The sequence below is a fragment of the Arctopsyche grandis genome, chromosome 8 (genome assembly GCF_051622035.1).
Source record: "Arctopsyche grandis isolate Sample6627 chromosome 8, ASM5162203v2, whole genome shotgun sequence".
NCBI classification, from domain to species: domain Eukaryota; kingdom Metazoa; phylum Arthropoda; class Insecta; order Trichoptera; family Hydropsychidae; genus Arctopsyche; species Arctopsyche grandis.
In genome coordinates this window covers 5,291,939-5,314,414 of record NC_135362.1, presented here as the reverse complement: position 1 = coordinate 5,314,414, position 22,476 = coordinate 5,291,939, and the positions used below count along the sequence as shown (strand labels likewise).

The 22,476-nt window shown below is 36.4% G+C and overlaps 1 protein-coding gene across 3 annotated transcripts in view; it reads right to left on the bottom strand.

Moving 5' to 3' along the window:
* Positions 1-21,394, bottom strand: part of LOC143915053 (protein turtle-like) — a 373,910-nt gene extending 352,516 nt beyond the window's left edge. For all 3 annotated transcript variants that reach the window (XM_077435466.1, XM_077435467.1, XM_077435469.1), the window contains exon 1: positions 21,123-21,394. The gene's annotated coding sequence lies outside the window, so the exon portion shown is untranslated. The remainder of the gene's footprint in view (positions 1-21,122) is intronic.
* Positions 21,395-22,476: the final 1,082 nt, after the last annotated feature.

The following is a 22,476-nucleotide window of genomic DNA, read 5'->3' as shown; positions in this document are numbered from 1 at the left end:
TGAGGACACTTCCTGAAAAATATGTTTTTATTCAAATTTAAATTTAAGTATATGAAAAACACTCATAAAAACATACAAACTCACCCATCTGAAGATATTTCAAAAATTATATCATCAATACAATAAACACAAAAAATGTTAAGAGCAGAACAACAGGATATCAAAACAGCTTTTGTCGTAGAAGAACAATAGAATAGATTTCATACAGTCCCTAAAAGGGCATGAATAACAGACAAAGCAAATCAATTTCATACACTTAGCACGGTCCAGGAAAATAATATCACTAAAAACACTAAAAAATATCAAATCAGAAACACTATATGGATCATCACGTATGATTAATCCTACGTTTTATATAACAATACGGGTACAAAGTGTTACCGAACAGAATACAAAATTGTATCGCCGAATAGAACGATTATACGAAAAATTGAATTCGTTCTTAGCATACAATAGAACGAAATATTTACACAGTTGTTACAATGCAAGTTTGTTTTTTTTAATAAAACCCAAGTATATCAAAAGCGAAATGAAACACAAAGTCGTGATACGTTGAACAAGGTTCGTGATGATAGGAATTTCAAAAGAGCATATCAATCTCGCTATACAAACACGGATTTCCACTTTCAGTTGTGTGTAGCTTTTGCATGTTGTACAACGTAATTTTTTTTAAATACAAAAACGAGAAAAAACGGGAACACGCGTCCAGTGCCTGACATACGGGCGGGTTTAAATTGAAATTTAAACTCGAATTTGAAGAGGAACAGAACGTAACTCTAAATAAATGGCTTACCGGACAATTTTCCGCATACTTTCCACCGATACGCTTTTGACCGTGGGGTATTTTTCGTATTATCATAAATATTATCATCATCATTTACAGTCATTCACCATCCACTGCTGGATGAAAACCTCTCCAACTCCATTCATTCCATTCGTCTCTGTTTTGGGCAACTCTCATCCATCTCATCCCACTCATTTTTCTTATTTCAACCATCCATCTCCCTTAAATCTTAAAATCGGACCAAGACACCATTCGTGAACTATTAGCTTCCATGACTGCTATAGTCTATTTATTCAAGTAATTAATTACGAATACATTGAGCGACTGGCTATAATTAAGTATAGCTCAGCGGTTACCTTAATGATAACCACAGAGAGGTTCCCGAATTCAAGCCCTGGGTTGACCTTGACTGAAAAGAATTTAATCGGAGTATTGTCGCAGTGCTTCTGGTCAGACTTGGACATTTGTGTCTCCAAGTCAATCGTTTCCTATCAGAGTTTGCCAATTTATCTGATTTCGCTGTTGAAACGGTTCATTCAAAAAATCGTCCTACCTACTACATATTTGCTACCAATTTTTGAATATGATTTCAAATTGATAATACATAAATTTATATATGTACGAGTTAAACAAGTCGCTCAGGGGCAATCCGTAATGACATTATGGTAAATATGTATAATTTTTTAAAAGGAGAGAAAAAGATTCATTTCATAAGAGGCAAACATATAAAGCCACGTAAATGACGAATTCAACTGTGAGGGGCGAATTTTCACGCCATAGGACGTCAAATTTGCAAAATAGGACACAGCGACACATATATAATGATTTCAAAATTTCCAAAGAATGCAATCGCAAACCTATTAATTTTTTTTTAATTGTTTGTGCTCTTAGAAGCTCTTAGAATGCCTCAGCCATAATATTGATTGGTTCAAGGCAATAGAACAAATCGAACTTTTCATATAAATTGGGAACTTTCAGAAAAATTATCCTAAGGCGACTAAATGAGGGCAGGTATTTATTTGTATTTTAGACTAAAAAAGTCTGAGAATCTTCACCTAAGTAAAAAAAATATGTAAAGATGTCGTGCATTCGGTTATACACACATACACCCACACACATACTAATAAGGATGTTCACTCGAGTAGGCTCCTTTCCTTTTCCTTTATTCGGCCAACTTATAAGGCATCCCTCAAAGCCTTAAAAATGTGAATAGAAAAAGGACGGCACGGCAAAGGGCCTCGGGCTGGACTAGTGTTGCGTGCATGCGTGCAACGATGCACCTCAACGAACTTATGCATCTTGCAGGTATCTTCAAAGTCAACACCGTGACCGAGGAGACGTGGGAACTTCTCCACACCATGACCGATTCGATTACGGTAAAAAATGCACTATAAAACCGCCAACGACCGTGATTATTATTATCGTCATCAACCTTTCAGCCCGAAATATACATACATATGTACATATGTATGTAACTGTTTTGCTGGGAGATGTGATAATGACTTGTGCGGCGACGAAACGTCTCTAATTGACCGTGGACAATTGCGAATATAACAAAGGGTAAGAGACTAGTCATCCTTATTAGCACACTTCGTTAAGGGACAACAAAAGGCTTGTGCCCTCTCATGCGTCTCTCATACACACTCATTGTGAAATACAGGAGTAAAATCGAGCAAGTGTGCTAGAAACGCTGAGTCTACATCTAAATGCAAGTAGGTACATACATATGTATGTACGTTGTACACGATTGATCAGAAATACTGGGCGTTGCTCGGTAAAAATTTGATTAGGGAGAGGATATCTCATTTGCAACATACATATTTAATGGCGGAATTAAGCATGGATTTAACTGCTCGCACATGCGACAGTAAGGCGCACAGTTTGCATCCTACTTACATACATATATGAACTAGCATATTCGCGAAAAGTGTGCAATACATCAAAATTATACCAGTTAAAAAAATTGAGCCTCTTTAATGACATCTCCCAAGGCCATGACCTATTCTATAATACATTTTAGGCGAGAAATGAGCGAAATGAAAATTTAGTCAGTCTAGTTTTCAAAACACAAAATTTGACACATATTTACAAAAGCAGATTTATTAATGGTTCAGGGCTAAAATAAAAAGTGTTAGTTTGTTTAATTGATATAAAAGTTAATATAGACGTAGGACATTATGGAGTCAGACTACGAAAAAGAACAAACTCATTTATAAAAAAAGGACTCAAGAGAAGTTTAGATTACATTCACATATAGATATATATGTAGATCCTAAACTGCTAAGATTTTATATAAATCACTAAAAAATATTCAGAATGTCTAAAGCAGTTGGGGTAGGGTGAGCAAGCATAAGCATATGAGCTCAATCTATGAAAAGCTGGAACTTCAGCGGAAGCATATATGTATGTATTATATAATATGTAGATTCCAGCATCAGCCAAAATTAGGTTCTTCTTCCGTACTTTTTCATAATGACTGTAGAAAAGAAGAAATTAAGATAAGAAATCTTCTTATCGTGGATTAAGTTCCATTGAATGTATACACGCTGAATTGACGAAAATCCTTAGCACTTGCCGTACTGTGATTGATCAGGACAAATATGTATATATTTACTTTATTTTTCCAAATATACTGAATACACGATCTTCATATTTTATGTATTCCTCATCAAAACCTCTACGATTCGAATTATCTCATTACAAAATAAAAACAATGATCAATACCAACAGAAATAATTATTTCACGGGAAAGCCCTTCACAAATGCAAGAGAAGGGGGGAACGCAGTTCGCGCCGTGCTCAACGGTCAGTGTGACAATGATATTCGCCTTAGAATGACAGCTCTGTTTCAGCCGTCATATTTTTCTCACACTCATTTTATATTATTCGACGTTTAATACACGACAGAATGATTTTTATAGCGAATTTCAATAATTAACCTCGCAGATTTTGCAATATTTTAACGCATATTTTCAACTGGACGCTTGACGTCCAGTACAGTGGCTAGCGGATGTTTTTAGCACAGTACGGCAAGTCTTAACCACTTAATTGCCACGCGTTTCTAGAAACCAATTCGAATATTTTATGTGTTTGCTTAGTGCCAAACCTTGACACTAAATCTCTTGAATATATAACAATCTAAGGAAAAATATTGACCTTTTTTCCAGTATTACAGGATATTTTAGATGTCACTGTGAATAAACCAAAATTAATTTCGAGTCATAGTCTTAAACACGAAAGAGCGCGCACCGGTGCGCTTATAGCGATTAAGTGGTTAAACAGATAACATTACACAGATGAAAAGACAGATTCAATAGTTCCCAAAAACTAGTAGAAGCTTGATCTACCATTCTACGTGCTCCTTACTTACATATGTCATTGATTACCAAATCACTACACCACATGTCGCTATCTGATCAATCTGCTGCTTTAATATCGCATCCCAGCTGTGTCACATCTCGTGACCCAGATGATCGGCAAGAATCAGATTTCAACACGAGCTAACACATACAAGAAACAATGCATACAGTTTGTGCGTTTTAAACTATTCATCAACATCCACCGGAACCCAATCGAGCTAAAACAAGCATCATTTACGATCATTTAGGAACAGTTCAAACGGACTTCTTCTATTTATTTATATGAACCGACTTTTCGACGCTCGCCTTGAACTGCAGTTCGTCTTTTTGACGCTAGAAAAATGTACTTTTTACGCGATGAATTATTGCAACATGCAACATGCAATTTCGTCATATCTCTTACTTCACCTACCGCAGTCGTTCATATATTGCATACTACTAAGAAACATTCGAAAAATTTTCGACACATTTTCAAATTTGAATCAATCGAACCAACATAATCGCACGGCTATTTTTTTATATTAATATTTGGGTCGAAAAATATTCTAAAAACAAAATACAATTCGGGTGTGCGTGTAGAAAATTGTGCAATACACAATAATTACGTTTAAAGTTAACTGCGTGCCCTAACGGTGCGATACGTTTAAATTGTAAAATATTCCCGTACCTTAAAATTACTTCAACGTTAACGATAATTAAATCGCATTTCTTTTATTACATAATCTATTATACATTATATGCAATATACATACGTACGTACAAGTCGATATGAAATTGCCTAATATTTTTGCGTTCTACGTTGTAAAGTGAACACAAGCGTTATCGCTTTTGATTACTTTATGCTCTCGCATAAAGGGTTATACTTGGTGTGTGTATGTGTGTGTGTGTGTGTGTTTTGATACACAAAGCCATGAAATTATATAACTTCATTACACCACAAAATAAGCGAAATTACCCCTCGGGGGTTAATATCCTGTCGAATTAAGAACCGTTGAGCTAAACAGGGACGATGCTTAATATAATTTATTTTATTGCAATACGCTCTCTAAGTATATCTTATGAAACTGTCTGTATCGATAAAAAGAAAATTGCTCATTTAAGTACATAAGAAATATTCCTAACCAAGCTTGGGTCGACGTTCTAATAGTTCAATAGAAAAAACATCTAACTATTGATTCCAATACTAATCTGTAGCGCAGCAATACTAAATTGAGTTAGAGACTGCAAAAACCAATAATCTGTAAAAATTGCCCATTTTTTTAAACGCTTATATCTCATAAATAAATACCGGATAGTCACAGTGCTATCCATTGTTCCTTTGTTGTAAATCCTTTGTAAAAAAAGGTTCGGCAAACCTATAACAATGCATTTACAACCTTTGAACAATACGCGGCACCTTCTGGGTCCGGTGACTACTCATAAACGAGAAGACACCAACATAAATCATCGTCATATTCGAATTCAGTGAGTCAAAGTTAGTAAAGATTGAATAGTCTCCGCTCCGGTAATTTTTTTTTTTTTTTTTTGCTCACGGTTATTATCTGACCTAAAAAGCAAGGTAAACAAAAATTTGAAAAGCAGTTAAATAATACTTAAAACAAAATAAAAACGTGTAAGGGCGCAGACACACAAAGTACATAGTACGCGGCACATGATTTTCTTGATATAGTTTTGCACATTTTATAGATTTCACATTTTATAGAGTGTGAATCCCATTCGATAAGTTCCGAATCTTGCCTTATTAAACTCCCCAGAAAGATCCAACTCAATTTTAATAAATGCATCTGTGCACATCGAAAGGTTACTCGTCATCTGATGTGCAATCTATCATTCGAGAAAACGAGAGCTGCCGTTCTGTTAATCTGTCGTTCGTTTGTCTGGCGATTTTAGAACGGATGCACCAAACCCGTCCAAAATATAATCAAAAGTATGAATAATAATATTGAAATAATAATCAAAAGTAGCTAGAAAAGACGTAATAATAAAAAAAAAAAACAAAAAAAATAGGATTAAAGATTTACTTACTTACTTAGAGCTGAATAGGATTAAAGATTTACTTTCAGCGAGAAGAAACGGAAAGCCAAACGCGGTACAACGTAAGTAGCGAGCATAGCAGAGCAAAGTGAAGAGATTTAAATATTAATAAACAGGAAGACAGACAAACAGTACCCAAATGGGAATGCATTACCTTTAGCTGGCACCAAAGGCAAAAGTTGTATAGTTGCAAACAGTCAAACGGACAGAAACAAATTCACAAGATGTACGTATATTATAGGTACATGTGTAAAAAAACGTGTTCATACGAACAAACGGCCAGTTGGACGCTACGAATCAGACATCAAACGGCTTTCGTTAGCCGTTAAAACGAAATAGTTAATCACCGTTAAAGCGAACAATCGATCAATGAAAGGACAGACGTACAGACATATGTATATACATATGTACATACATTCACACAAAATTCAACGTGTTTGTAAAAGAGCTTTTCCGCGTTTTAGAGAACAGCCTCTGAGCAGCCGTTTGGTGGAAAACGACTCCGTGTCTTATTATCATTGAACCGTCTGCGTGTCTGTTTCTGTTACAGAATTTTGTTTTGAATTTTTTTCGCGTCGTTTCGTTATGCAATGTAGCGTAGTCGGAGTCGTCAGATGCTCTCAACCGGTTCGTTCGGCCGGATTAAATTCGATAATTGATAGGCCGGCCAGCGCCTGTGAAGACTTTCAAGGAGCCCACTATGATTACAAGACGCGTTACCCATCAAATAACCATCAAATAGGACAAGTTCGGAACAATTACAGCTATCTATTCACAAGTACATAAGTGTCCAAGACCCATTTTCTAAGGCTGAAACATTTTCAACAGTAAAAGTCGAAATATTCATTCTATTTTTTCGATGGTTCCAACTCCCGGCAAGATGAGGATATACATATTTCATCAGATCGATACCATTACTAGAGGTAGGACTGGAAGCGTGCTTTTTCAAGGAAACGTGGCGTTTTGGGTCTATTTTCCAGGAAATAAAGCAAACTACAAAGCTAGAGTGCAAAAAAAAGGTTCATCATAAAAATGAACAATAAACAAAGAACGGCCCAAACTTGGTCCGCTCTTTAAGTCCATTACGTATGCACAGGGCTGCTGAGAGAAATCTAGGGCCCTGGGAAAAATAATTCCAGGTCCTATGACAAACTAAAGAAAAAGATCTTATTGACATATTTTAAACATGTGAAAAATATATCAGAACTATTAGAAAAATACCTATATGAGCCGTTGTAATTGAAAGTGGCATAAGTCCACTTTTCTTCATTTCGACAAATATCAACTAATTATGTGATGCTGTAAACTCAAATTCTGTGAGATATAGGAAATGATTGCCAATTTTTTGGAGCCGCTTCAAATGAAATCAGATAAATTGGCAAACGATCGACCTTGAAGTCACATGTCCAAAGTCGGGTAACAAATCCAGAGAAATAACTCTTGACCACATCAGACCAATCGAAAGCATTTCACGATAACCACTGGCCCATGTACACTACCGTCCATATGTTTAAGACCAAAGTGTTTTTGGAGCATATTTTACACAATTTTGGACCAATTTAAAAAATATAAACTCAGTTATGTTCAAAAAATACGCATTTATTAAAATAAATAAAGATATTACAACAATTAATAAACATAAAATTATAAAAAAATAAAAACGTCAAACTGAACTTTCGTCAAAAAACCCACCCTTACTTTTAATCACTGCTGCACATAGTCTCGGCATTCTATTTATTAAATTTTGAAGTGTGATGGGAGGTATGGACTTCCAACTTTCCTGTAGATGATTCCAAAACTTATTTATGGATGTTGAGCGATGGATTCTGGTTCGTCTGTCCAATTCGTCCCACAAAAGTTCTATTGGGTTTAAATCGGGGGATTGAGGAGGCCAGTTCATGATTTTTAAATTATTTTTTTCTTCTTCTTGTTGTAAGAAGTCCATGCATAGCTTTGATTTATGTTTTGGGTCATTATCTTGTTGGAATATAAAATCATGCCCACATAAGTTCCGGCCGCACGGCAAAACTTGTTCTTTTAAAATTTTCAAATACCCTTCTTTTTTTAAAATTCCATTAATTTTGATTAAAATCCCAACTCCAGCTCTTGAGAAACATCCCCATATCATTATGGATCCACCACCATACTTGATTGTTGGCAGCACACAGTCTGGCATCATTTTTTCTTGGGGAGTGCGCCGGACGTAAACTCGTCTTTTCGAACCGAACAATTCAAACTTCGATTCATCGGACCAAATCACTTTTGACCAATCTTCAATTGACCAATTACGATGCTGAAGAGCCCAAGCTAGTCTTTTCGCTTTATTATTTCTTCTTAATAATGGTTTTCTTACTGCTATGCGCCCTTCCAGCTTCACTTCCATCAGCCGACGTTTAACCGTGGTGACCGATACTTTTTTGAAGGCTGTCTTTTCTATGTCAGAGGCGATTTCTGGTGCCGTTATCCTTCTATTTCGCTTGCTCAATAATATCATTTGTTGATCCAATGCTTGTGTTGTGATTCTGGGACGTCCTGATTTTGATAAATCCATAATGTTGTTAGAATTTTGGAATTTTTTTATCGTCTGTTGTACTGCAGTCTTCGAAATATTCAAATTTTCGGCGATATATCGTTGGGTTTTTTGCTGTTTGTAAAGAGCAATAATGGCTCCTCGAGTTTCCATGGTGAGATTTTTATTTTTTCCCATATTTCTTCAAAAATTTTTGTCCTCTTTATGTATTATAAATTTTTCCGCTAGTACGACTTCAAAGTCTGACTGATCAGATTAAACTGAACCAAATTCATTTAGGGTTTATTATTTTGAACTGTTTCGATGTCATATCAGCAGGATAAAATAACAAAAAAAGTTCGTAACATAAACTGCGTATAGTAGAGTTGTCGAATTGCAACATGTGTCGATTCGTCACGCGGTGTCTTTGAGCCCATTTTGAACCCTTATATAAAAAAAACAACAAACCAATGGGATAATCCCTGTTTTTTTTGCTCAAATTAAATCCAAGGGTGTAGGGAAACAAATGATACCCATTTCTTTGAACTATTTTACGCTAAATTATTTTAATGGACATTAGAAATCGAGTTATAGGTTTGGTCTTAAACATATGGACGGTAGTGTATGTTGCTGGATCTCTGTACTCTTCAATCATGTATTTCTCGTCATGCCCAACATACAGCGTTCCATACTTTTATGAGTGTATTGGATTTTGTTAAGCATTTTAACGTTCATTTTATTTTATTTTTATATAGATATGTATATACCAGGAAGGCCTGACAGGTAGACCCCAATGCGCCTTCCTAGACAATTAATTAAAAACATTGCATAAATCACTGTGTTTTGGGAGGCTGAAGAACACGAAATTAACAATTAATTAATCAATTAATCCATTGAGACTTCTATAGACTTAGACTTGTACATAATTTTTTACATACACATTGTACATAAATCAAATTCAGATATTTGTGACAAAGCAGGTGGGATGGTTTCAACAATTTGATGGAACCGTTTCAACAATGACATCAAATAAATTGGCAAACTCTGATAGGAAACGATCAACTTGGTGTCATAATTATCCAAGTCTGACCAGCAGCATTAAAGATTAGCACGGGATCGAACCTCTCGGTGCTGAATATAAACGCAACCACCGAACCACACTGCTGGCTATACTATTCATATAAAAATATGTAAATAATTGAATAAAAAAAAGTAATATCGAATGAAAAAAAACCAGTGATGGGAGAATAACGACCTTGATTTCGTTATAAAGTAAAGCATTATTGAATCACACTGAGATTTTCGTCAAATGTACAATGATGACCACGACTAACGAGGGCGCAGTACGCGATGATCCGGAAATTAGCGTTTTTATATTGTCGCTGCTGAAATTGTCGTCATCATCATCATCATCATCATCATCGCCACCACCGTCGAGAGAGATAAGACTGTCGAACAAAGCAAAGTTCTGACCCAGTTCGATAGGCGTGGCATCGTACAAATTTACAAACAAAACATGCGAAGCAATTGCCTCCGGTGGTGGTGGAATCAAAAGTGATATCATTCTTAAGTGAAGAGAATTGATAGTGCAGATGCGAAATAATTGATGATTTCACCGATGCAAAACGATGCCGTGAGAAAATACGTTGAAAAAATATGTACAATATGTATGCCGACCTTCGATTGTGAGCACCTGTCTCGTCGACCGGTCAAACGCGTGAACCAACCGTCGATTAACGGAATCGTAACGACTTTCGTTTTCGCCGTTTTTACTTCTTCAACTGTCGCGTCGCGTCGGCGCGAATCTCGAAGCATTAGAATTTTGCAACAAAACCATACGTTTTCTAAAATCCAACTTTGAGATGAATATCTGCCGAAGAAAATTTGCTTGAAATTTTGCGAAAAAAATTCAAACTGTCCGTTGAAGGTCAACGTGATTTCAAAACGGCCGCTCGTTAACGGACATCTTCGAGCCTGTTTACCATCGTATACAAAAGCATTGAAAATGAAAGATCACCGTGCAAGTACATACATACAACGAGCAAGCGTTCCTTTTCATCCAATTTGAAACAGATATTCATTTAAAATTTTACCCTAACTACATATACTAATTTCATTGGCATTTCGTGAAATTTCGTCAAAAGTGGCATTTCGCCACTTTTTCCACTACTACATATTCTTGTCAGACGTATCGACGCAAATCTTTTCTTTCAAATGTACAAATTTAAAAAAAAAATTAGATCAATGATATCTTGTGAAGTACCTTGATTGAAAAAAAATTTTCTGAGTATATCTGCAGTGCTGCTGGCCAGACTTGGATTGACTCCAGGTCGATCGTTTCCTATCAGAGTTTGCCAATTTCTCTGATTTCATTGTTGAAACGGTTCCCGATTAAAATTGGATAAAAACCTTCCTACCTACTATGTCACCACTGTTTGAGTATGATTAATGTACAATAAAATGTATGTACAATTCATAGATGTCTCGTTAATTTGCGAGTTTTTCAGCGACTTGTGTAATTAAAATGCTGCATTGTTTGTAATTGGCCAGGAAGGAGCATTGGGGTTTACCTGTAAAGGCCTTCCTGGTATAAAATGTAATAAATAAATAAATAATATAAACATTATAAAAGTACGCGCGAGTGTAAAGGGTGCGGGGGTAGCGGTGCGGGGAAAGCGCAGGGGGAATCACATACTGAATGTCGCCCATAGAAGTTACATTACACTTCAAAAAATTTGGAATCAAACCAATTCATCCAATATCGGGAAAATTATATGATGATTTATTTTCAGCCAGGATGATTTATTTGCAATATACTAAATTTTTCTGTCGACTTGACTTTGTCCCATTATTTTCTAATTTGTATAAATACAGAATCATAAGCGGTCCGTGTAAAATAACACCCCCCCCCTCCCCCCCCCTCCCGGAGTGTTTTATCCTTGTATTGACATAGGACCTACATATTTATAACATAGATGATCGATAACGGTGGTACCCATATTTGAAATATAGGAGAAACTTATCGAAATATGACTCGTATTCCAAGAGCTATCCGACTTCTCAATGAAACCGTTGCTGCTGAGCTTGAATGTTAAAATATTATATTGTAATTGGTAATATTTCATGCCTGTCATTGATGGGACAGTTCGGACTTTATGTCCCTAATAATTATGTGCGTGGTAGATATCATCATTTTATCGACGTATCTCCTGCCCGCACAGTGCTTTATCGGATGGCTCCTATTCCAAGAGCTATCCGACTTCTCAATGAAATTGTTGCTGCTCTGAGCCTGATTGTGATATTTTCCACCGCAGTGAGCGTAGGTTATTATTAGTAGGAGATTATTTTAACCTGTTTGTTTGATAGGCTGCGCTCATAATTATTTTCATAATTGAATGCGATGTGTGATTGAAGATAAATAAGATCAACTCATTTAATAGTATAGGAAACTAGTTAGCACCGTATACATAGACTTTCAATTAAACCCCCCTAAACACATAAACACAAAATAGAAATAATTGAAAACATAAGTAGGTTTGTGGATCACACAGCAAACAGCCCAACCCCACGCTCTCTGTCACAGTCGCAAATCGGCAAACAAAAGTTTACGTAACCCACTATTGCGTTACAATCCAGTCGAAAACATGCAATAGTTTGCCCCGCGAATACTGACCGACTAATTCAAGATCAAACCGAAATTTCAATCACACAACAACAATGCGCCGATTAGATTTCACACACACACACACACACACACACACGCACATAAATTTTCGCATCCGTGCGAATTTTGATAAATCACCGTCGTCGTTTGCATTGTTGTCGACGACGTAACACATTCAGATGCAAATGCTTTTCGCATCTGCATACTGCGTCCTTTCTTTCGAGACGCGTGCCTGTCTGTGCCTTCATTGTGCAACGCGCGGCCGTCCACTATTGTTGTTATTTGGAGCAACGACGTTATCTCAGTGTATAATATAAAAGCCAACAATGAACCTCTCCTACCTTACACCTACCCGTCAAAACTGACTTTCGTCCGTATACATAAATATGCAAATATGTAAGTACGGACCGGACCGGTGATGCTATGAGCCGTTATACTATGTAAAAGTGGCGGAAGTCCAATTTTCAGTTCCAAAAACAATATTTGATGAAGTGTGTAAGTGGCAATGATTAATAATATTCATTTCCTTTTGGTTTACTTTCCTTTATTACGGCTTAAAATGGAAGAGGGACTGCCGGTCGTGTGGCGCAGTGCAACCGATCACATCACTGAACTAGTAATGAGCTGATAACAGCTATACAAAGCTAAAGCTAACTGCAGGTAGCCCTCTATTTATACACATAATATAATACATTTAAGTGGGGAATGGCCATAATAACAAATTCACAAATATATTTACACTGAGCAACAAAAAAAAATTTACCAGAGCGGAGACTAATCAATCTTTACTAAGTTTGACCCACTGAATTCGAATATGATAATTATTTTTGTTGGTTCGCCCTCATTTACGAGATATGAGCGTTTCAAAAAAAAGCGCAAATTTTTACAGTTTTTTGGCTTTTGCGATCTTTTAACCCAAAACCTAGTATGGCTGTGTTCAAAATGAGTATTGGATACGTCATTGCTTTAAAATACTTATAATTAAGTATCTAGCAAATTTTAAAAGTCAAAAATATATTTTTTTACACATTTTTTTTCATGCTATTATGCGTTTATTTTGCCAGTTTTTTATTTCACCACGTTTATAAGGATTGGTTTTCTATCTCAAATTTTTTTTATCCTGACGTTCTAACTCGAGCGGTAATTGCGTTAGAAAGGCTTTCGTTGCATACACATTTTTAACTCAGATAGCGTTGGTGCAAGCGAGATGGCAAGTAGTCCGACCGCTGTACTCTGTGGTCGGACTACTTGATTTGGATTTAATAATATATATGTTGATGATAAATGTCGTTTACAATCATACGCTCACTAACTACATACATATGTTATTGATTTAATATCTCGATATTACAATTAGACATCGGAAAGGGATCGGGGCAAATAGGTTTTGCTTTTGAATAATTTATTTACAAGCTTTTTTTGCTTTCTTAAATGTGTATTTTTATTTGCCATCACCCTCCATACATAGTCTAATTACATATGTATATACGTATACGTATGAAGAGATTGAAATGGCAATGGCCGCTCACGTAACTGGAAGAATAGACGAAATGCTCGAATGGTACCCAAGAGAATGTAAAAGGATGAATGGAAGGCCACGAGGAAATTAAATTGGTGAAATTAGGAAAATGAGTTGGGTGAGATGGACGAAAGTCGCGCAAAACAGAGACGAATGGAAGGGTATTGGACAAGTCTTCAAACACCTGGCAGTAAATGTTGATGATGTATAATGATTTCCCAAATTTTCAAATCACTAAAAAATTAAAAGGACTACATATAAATATTGATTTAAACCTTTTGACGATAAGCGAGAACTAAAATTTAACCGTTCGTTAGAAGATAACAGTTACCGGCCACTTTCGTAGCTAATTCACTTCGATACGAACCTTTTTTTTTTGTCTTGATCAAATAATTTTTATTTTAACACGTAGACTCCCGTAACGAAACCCCGTAAATTTGACCGTGCCAAAAATAGATTCCACTGTTGCTCCGACACCTAAAATCCCAAAAAAAAGCCTAGCAAAATACGGTAAATTCCACCATTTCACCGCAGCTAATTAGCAACGGGGCGGGGGGGGGGGGGTGAAACAATCGTTCAAAAGGCCAACGAATTAATCGTCTTTCACAATCTATCTATCTACAATCTGAACGAACCCAATTGATTAACACGTTGCGTGAATCGACTGTTTAAATAGGCGCAGTTTTCCCTGTTTTTAGAAGCTTTTTAATAGCATCACTGTTAGTTCAGTGACATTCCTGCCCGTCAAAAAAAATTGTGCTGTAATTTTGAACCACTTCCATTCTTCATGTCACTTTGATATCTTATATCGAAAATATTCGTTTATCATGCATACATATGAAAAACGGTTAGTATATATATCAATGGCGTGCGGTAAAACTATCTCTCCCCCCGTCGTACATCCTCACTTAATTTGCGCGAGCAGGATACAACAGAAACAAGAGGAACAGGCTTTTCCTCCCGTATCCTGCGCGCGCACATTAAACAAGGCTGTATGACAAAAAGAGAGATAATTTCACCACATGCCACTGATATATATTATATACATATACATAGTGCCGTTTACCATGCACCCTTTTTTTTTGATCTTTCGACTTAAGATCTTTCGATTTTCGATCTTTGCCTTCCGATATTTACTTTTTCGACCATTTCACTTTCGGTCCCGTGAGGTAGACCCATATTAGAGAGTCTAAACACACCTTTACAAAACTCGAAATCCTCGGCGGTAGTTATCTAGGGTTTGTTTAGATTAGCTACAATTTTTATACCTGCTGTCTATTGGATTTCTAAATAATTATAATTGGAAATGACGGGGAAATTTTTAGCGTGGCGGGCTTTCAACAGAAAAGACGTCACCACTCAAAGGGTTAAGTTGATAAAAAATCGTAAAATAATCCTTACATTGAAAAATAAAATAAACGTACTAGCATTGATTCAGGAATGTGTTCGGAATGAATTTGACCCAATTTTGGGTACATTTATATCTACTTGCACATTTAGCGCTGACGTCGGGAGATATTTTAAAATGGCCATCTCGGCAATCGCGGTTGAAACTTTTGAAACTTTTCCACTACAAAGTAAAACTGCTGGCTCTGACGGTGCATCTACTAGCTAATTCGCGGTCTATTAATTCCCCAGCGTTTGGGTAATTGACATTCCAATATTAGAGATTAGGAATTGGATCGATGACGCCAATACTCATTCATATAAACATACGTACCTACTTGGGCGTGTGTATAAAAATAAGGCAATCTGGAATATTAGACGCGGTGCCAAATTCAAAATTTTGCAGTCGGAATTCTTTGAAACGAATCCTCGAAAGGAGGGCTCTTGAATTATTTGAATGATACAAATTTGAAAAGATTTTCACCGCCACGAGTGACGTCGACGTAACAATGAAATTTTATATGAGTGGGTTCTTTTGTCGGGTTACATTTTTGTACTAAATTAATATTACAAAGGTTATTCTTTTATCTTTTCTTTAAAGGTAACTTGCGACGATTTTTTTTTTGTAAAATTTGGCACTAGATTACAATATACCCAGCGGCGTGGACTAGTGGTTATAGTATATTAAGCTTTAGAGCTGAGTGGTCACGGGTTCGAGTCCCACTAGAGTCTCGCTGCTGGTCAGACGTTGGTTTGTGACTCCAGGTTACAAACCATTATACTCAGATTAAACTGTTTTCAATAGCGGTCAGCTCACGGGATCGAACTCGGCGACCTATCGGTGCTTAGTATTAAAGCAACTACCGAGTCATGCTGCTGGCATATACGCACATGCATACGTACGTCAACAGCCAATTCTACGACAGACGATTTTAGCGACTTTTTGCCAACTAATTTAAAAAAAAATACATATTTAGTAAAAAAAAATATATAAAATCAAATTTCCAAATTTTTATTTTAATTCAACGCCTTGGGTGAAATTTTTTTCACTAAATTCTAGAAACAAAAAAAGCCTATAAAACGTTTCGTTTTTTCTTTTGACCAAACCAAATGGGAGGGGGGGGTAGTGCCTGTGTTTCACCCCCCCTAAAAAATCCAGGTTACAGACGTGAAATACTGTAATAAATAAAACAAAAGCTTTTATCCCTTAGAACAAATCGAAGAAATAATCTAAGCTTGCTTCGCATAATTGGAGCAGACGCTTGAAATAAGGTATTATTCAAATCCATTAATGTACATTAATTAAAATGTACTCCAATTATAAAAAAATCGACTCGAAGTATATTATATTATAAATACACACAACAAAAATCCTTATAAATTTTCTATTTATAAGAGAACATAAACTCGTGCTTGTGAGTTTTAATTAAATTTGACTGAATCCGTATTAAATGATTCAACGAAATTATTTACAAGACTACGTTTCCTTTTTCTATGTATGTACGTGGTAGGGCACGCATTACCAATTTTTCGGTAAACCAGTTTACCGGTAATTATGACTAAATTCCATTACCGAATTACTGGTAAATATTTTTGGAATTCCCGGTAATTTCGGTTAATATAAAAATTATCTTTCTAATATAATAATACATATTTTTAACTACGATATTACCACTAGACCACGCTGATAGGACGAACACCGTTCGTCCTATCGAACTGAAACTTAGAATCGGTTACTGAAATTCTTATCGATACGACGTTATTTTTTTTCAAATTTTTAAGTTGACCGGAAATGGTAGCTTCCCTTATAGGTGTCATCTTTTTTTTAAGTTTTTAAATTAAATTATCTCCCAAACCGCTAACCGAATCAGACTGAATTTTTTTTACCTGTAATAAAAATTATAAATTTTATACTCTAATATTTTTACCTCAACCGGAAGTAGTACTTTTAGAGAATCGAGGTTTTATATGTTTTTACCAGAAACCTTTAGAAGTAATAGAAATTATAAATTTTAACCACAACCGGAAGTAGTACTTTTACTCTGGAGAATCGAGTTTTTTTTATTTTTCTCTCAGAAACCTTTTGGTTTATTGAACTGAAATTTCATATCTAGAAGTTTAAGCTTAATACCAAGTTATATATGTATATACAATTTGTTGAGCACCCATCAACCAGAAATGGCAGCTAAGGAAGTGTTTTTCAGGAAGTATTCTCTAATATAAATAAAATAAAAAAATAGTAATATTGAGGATGACGCGTTAACCGTTTATCGCCCAAACGATTCGTCCAATTAAGATTAGCCCGGCTAGCATATTCGACTAATAGCCCGAGCGTGGATCGTTCGGGCTATTAGTTGCAATATTTCAATTGTACAATCGACAATTAATATCCTTTCAAAAGCGTACGCGGACCGATTAAGTCTTCAATAATCGGCGGCAGGCAATGAGTTGGGGGGTTTGGAAAATGAAATGAAAATAAAACTTTCAAGATAAACACAGGAAAAGCGCTCGTGATTTATTACTCTTTCGCCACAAACAAATTACTATTGTGTTCGCGTGTCCGCCGACATTTCGAAGGGAGATAGATAATAACGTCGTCGTGTCGTTGCGTTCGTCTCCCGTTCGTTTCGAATAATATGGCGTGATGATATTCGTTTTCAGCCGAAAGTTTCCTTCCTTTCACGAACCGTTTCGGTCAAAGGAGGGGCTTTCCGTGGAACAAAAACGACACAGCCGGGCGTTTATAATACGTTTTATTTTTTCCCCGTTTATTCGAAGTCGACGGGGTGTGAACACGTCGTACCATCTGGTGAAGGGTCAAAACCTCGGAATAAAGGGACCACGTGTCACCTCTGCATACGCCACCGCTACACGGTCATCCGTCAAAAACAAAGAGTGATTGATGACGACAAAGGGACAGACGAAGTAAAAAAAAATGCATTTGCGGCGCATAAATCGATCAAAAACGCGACACGATTATGTGCCATCGAATAACTCTTTTCAAACTGGTGTTAACAATGTGAAAGAGTTGCGCTTAGTGCTCCACACCTGACAATCGAGAGGGTTATTGAACTAGCCACCATTGAAATCCGTACAAAAAAACTTGATAGGCTAAATATTTCGACAGAAACCGTTCGTTAAGTTTTTTTTTGTGTTTGTGTATGCGAGTGTGTTACATCCCTTACTATTGGAAAAACAATAAAGAAACATTTCAACATTTTTTTTTCGTTCATTGAAAATCGATGAATAAATTATAGATTCTGTCAACGTCGATCCTTATCAGTTATCATGGGTATGTGTGTGTGTGTGTATAATTATGGAACGTTTTTCCCCTCCGTTGAATTGTAAGGCTTTCACATGAAAATTATTCCATAGAAGCGTATAAACTTTTTTGCATATGTACATAGATACATAGATCTATTTAAATATGTACATATTAAATAATATAAAAATAGACACGCAAACTGAATAAAAAAATAATGTAAAAATCAAGTCGGTTTAGCACAATGTAGATTTTGTATTAAGCGTTTAAGTTTGTTTAAAAACTTGTAAGAGCAATTTACTGGATCAATTAAAATTGCAATATAAAAATATGACAATAGCATTTACTCGGAATGTTGTATGCTTGGCATAACGAGAAGATATAGAAAACGGAATACGTAGGATAGAAGTAGGACAAAGGTGATTGGTGTAATGGTGATTAGGAAGAAAGAAAGAAATTAAAATTACAATGGGCAGGTCACTTAGCTGGAATAACGTACGATAGAAGTGCTCGAATGGTACCCTAAAGAATGTTAAAGGGTGCAAGAAAGGGCCACGTGGGGAGATAGGTGGATGAAATCATAAAAATGTGTGGGATGAGAGGGATGAGAGTTGCTCAAAACAGAGACGAATGGAAGCGTGTTGGAGGCTTTCATCCAGCATTCGATGGCGAATGGTTGTGAATGATGATTCAAAATAAAAAAGGAATGCTGTCTTATCGGTTATGTTTGTTATCAATCATAAAACATATAATCTCAAAAAACTACTCATTAAACTAATGAGTAGTTTTTTAAAAGCAACAAGCAGAACTAAAACCATACTGTTGTTTATTAGTTAAATGAGTAGTTTCTTGTTTAATTTTTAATCATTTATACTAATCTTTCAGATTAGTATAAATGATTAAAAATCATAACAGTTCCGTTAGTCGTAGATATTACTCACAAATTAATTGGGAAATTATGTATGTATATGGATCACTAAAAATCATACGAAGAGTTTCTGTGATTATAAAAAAACGTCTTTAGGTCTAATATATTCAAATACAAATTACCAAAACATTATTTGCTTTAGATTGTCAACTTTAAGAAGTCTTTATTAACAATAATATATGCATATAAAATGTATTGTAAACATTTATCAGAATCCTAAATTGGTTTGAGCTTTTTTCCCATATTATGCTATTGCTGTAAACACGATTAAAATAAGATAATCGCCGATGTATTTGATCAATACTACAGTGAATTGACAGGTAGTATGTAAATGAAAGGGTTCAAAGAAGAATTTCTAAAATATGTACCTTCCGAAATTATACGATATGAGATTGAAAGAATGAATCTCTCCCACATTGGAAACGAGGCAAATGAAAGGCGTTCTAATCGAAGTTTACAATATTATAAATAACCACTACAATTGTCTTATAATTAACAAAAAACGTAAAGGAGGTTTGTAAAAACACTCATCTGAGAGGTTTCATACTCATAATCAGATTCCGAGAAGATATTTAAAGATTCTTTTTCTTTTCGAAAAGAGTGGTTAAAATTCGGAATAGTAGCTCGTGGATAAGTAACTTCTAGTAACCTAAACCTCTTTAACAATAAACTGGATAGTACATATAGAAGATATTTTTATATCAATGATCACTGGATCAATGGCTATTAGAATATATGTACCTGAGACGAATTTTGAACATAATATATGAAAATTAAAAGAAAAAGCATTTAAAAATTAAAAAACTTTTTCATTTTGGATGAGTACACAATCTGCTATATGTATGTAGATCGTCGACTGTATAGTCTTTAGTTAATATTATGTATTAGATGTATTATGCGCATTTATAAGAAATGTAAGTAGGTTTTTGAGCTCTCTTTCGTATTATGCTGTACATTAACATTAGAATAATATATGTAATACTATAATTACTAAAAAAATCAAATTCAAATTGTAAAATAGAAAATTATCAGTAGATCAGTAGCTATTAAAAAAGATATAAGATGTATTGTGAACATAATTTACATAATTTAAAAATCAAACATTCGATGAGAATCTGTACATAAATAATTAAAAGTCGTAATGAAGTGTTGTTTTTCGACGATCAAATTACTACGAGTGATTTGAAAGTACGCAAAACAAAATTGAAAAGCATGAAATTCAATTTAAATAAAATTCATTTGTTTCGTTCGAAGTGTGTGCTTCGTCCGAACGAAATGTGCAAAAACTTTTCATTTCGATTCAAACAACTCGACACTCGTGCCAAAGTGCGAAACTGCCACACCCCCTTTTCAAAAATATATATATTTATATATGGGAAAGTGAAGTAATCAAAAGCGCGACAGATAGACTGCGACAGAAAGCCCGGGAAAAAAATCCGCGAAACAGATCGGAGAGCGCACGAATTCGAACGGAAATTGACGAATTAAAATTTGAACGGGAAGTTTGCGGCAAACGGCCGGCCATTTGACGCCCCCCGGGCCGGTTCGAGAAGCTCCGTGCGTGCGGAGGGGGTGGGTGGTCGTCTCGATTCGCACTCGTGCGTGAGCTTTCGCGCACAGGTACATGAGGTACGCGTGCACACAACGATCAAAGCCTACTTTAGTTTGGGTTTCTCACCTCGTCAGCCGAAGCTTTCCACTTTGGCAGTTCGCCGGCGGTGCGATGCGATTGTTAGTTTCGCGTTTTTCAAACGCCGAGTCTGCTCACGAGGGGAGGTGGGGTGAGGCGCGTTGCGATGCAGAGGGAGGGTGGGGGAGGGGGTGTTGCGCGCGCAGGTGCGGCAACGCAGACACACGAACGCCCGCTGCGATAGCTTGCGCCGTACTGACTCAATCCTGCCGACTCCACTCTACCGGCGAGTGGCTCGTACGGTCGTGCAAGTCCTACTCGCCGTACTAGTCGTACTAGTCGTACTAGTCGTACTAGTCGTACGCGCATCTACCACTGCCTCGCACTCGAGTGTGGGATGCGGCGTGGTGCGGGTGGCGGCGTTGGAGCCCTCTGGAGCCCCCCCCTCGCCCCTAAAGCCTCCCCCTCGCGCCCCCCACGTCACTCATTGATTTAGACGGCGGCGTTAGGACGCAGCTCGTGCTCTTGAGCATTCATTGCTGACGATAGGGCGAGGACACTCTTGCTCTCGAAGTCAGATTCTCGAGAAAATCATGATAATGTTACGTACGCCGTGGATTGAGCGAATTGTACTTAGACCAACGGATATCTGTTATCGGTTAACTAAATGCATGCACTTACTTCCAAAGATTATATCTGGACTCTAAGTGCATTTAGGCTAAACAATTACCGTTATTAGTTATTTCTCAGAATCGGTACGGGAAGACCCAATGTCTTGGAAATACATATCCGAATACGTGACTATACAACAGGTAAACAGATTAGGCGTCCTGAGAGATCTACCCTTTATAAGGCGGTACGTAGGCGATATCATGTCATTCTGGACTTAGCAGTGACACTGCGTGTATCTCCTTAATCATCAATAAATGCTGTGAAACGACTGTTGGCCTTTTACTTGGATCCTCCACCCACCCCGTACGCAACAATACATTCAAACAATAAACTCTTTAGCAAATAATGAATTCGCACTCATCAGTAAAGCCCGCTCCCTGAGGGGTAGGGTTGCCAGATGGTATCCAAAAGGAGGACATTTATTTATTTATTTATTTAATTTATCATTTTAAAATAATAACAACAATAAAATGACCAGTGTGACCTGACAGGTTGCCCGAAAGCGTCACACTGGTCTTACAAAAAAAAAAGAAAAATATAAAGAAAAAGCAATAAAAATTCCAATCATTCATCTCATTCAAATAGTCTCGTATTGAATCTCAAGAAACTAACCAGCTCATCAACATGACAGTTGAACAGGTCAAAATGCTCATCAATCACATTAAGGAACCGGATAGCTTCCACCAGTGACGAGTTCTTGAAAGTAGACGCTCTTGCAAAGATAGGTTGA